This window comes from Gavialis gangeticus, unplaced genomic scaffold (assembly GCF_001723915.1).
Source record: "Gavialis gangeticus isolate Ggan-Ray unplaced genomic scaffold, GavGan_comp1, whole genome shotgun sequence".
NCBI lineage: Eukaryota > Metazoa > Chordata > Crocodylia > Gavialidae > Gavialis > Gavialis gangeticus.
Window position 1 is genome coordinate 35,809,356 of NW_017729031.1, and position 1,189 is coordinate 35,810,544.

Here is a 1,189-nt window from a genome sequence, read left to right on the forward strand (position 1 = left end):
AATTTTGTACTCAATCAATTATAGATGAGTAATATAGCTACATGAATGTATTTTTATGGTAAATGGCAATCATATTGATTTGGAAGGACTTCTTTGAGGTGACTTTGCTGAACTTTTTGAAGGGTTCTTGGCTGGTCTTCTCAAGAGTCCTGGCTGTAGGTTTTTCTGGAGTCTTGTCTGCTTTCTTAAAGAAAGTATCCAAGGAAGTTTGGAGAGATGTTGTCCAGGGAGATGAGTGATGCGGTGAACTTGTTTGCTGGTGTAGTGTCGCATTGGATCAAGCGTTGTAAACCCAGGACCTTCTCTTTTATGGAATTCCATTGATCTGAAGCAGTTAAAATCAGCATTTATTGATCTGAGAAATAATTTAATTGTGTTGTTCAATGGGGAAGAGAGGTCACATTATAGCAACTTGTGCTAAGATAACTCAGGTTTTCTCTTGAGGCTGGGTCGTTCACTGGGCCAGCTGTGTCCCTGATGAAGTAGTGGGGACAGTAGGCCAAGTGACACAATGCAGCTTGGTACTTTCCTTGCCATCATAATCCACACTGGACATCTGGATGTCATACCATACAGGAGTGAAGCCATCTATGAAAACATTTACAGATGAATGGTATCACAGTCTGCTTGTTTTCAACAGCAGTCATGAAAGTAAGAGGGAAAAATCAATGCAAAAACCATATATGGGGCAACCTCATCCCCACTGATGCATATGGATGTTAGTGCTTCCGGGATAAGAACAAATACCATTTTAGGAACAAGAAAAACACATCTATTCAGAACATATCTGCCATTTTCTGACTTCATCTCTCTCTCTATGCTCCATGTTTACCATCCTTCTTACAAAGCACGTAGGCTGCCCATACAGATGCTTGTTGGTGTTCTAACTAGAATGCTGCAGCATTGCCGCAGTGTCATGTGTATTAAGCCTCAGTGCATTTAAAAATGGCTATGGGGAGCTTTAACTATACCTCATCGAATGAGATTTAGATAAAGCATCCTGTGGCCATTTTTAAATGCGCATGGTCTTAATACATATGATTCTGCAGCATTTTAATTTAGAGCAGCTGCCTGGTAAGTGCTCTAATCAGGGCCGTCCCTGGGAGGAGGGGTGAATCGGGGTGATTGCCCTGGTTCCTGTGCTTTGGAGGGCCCCACAGAGCTGGGTGAAGTGGCCGTGGCCCCTCCT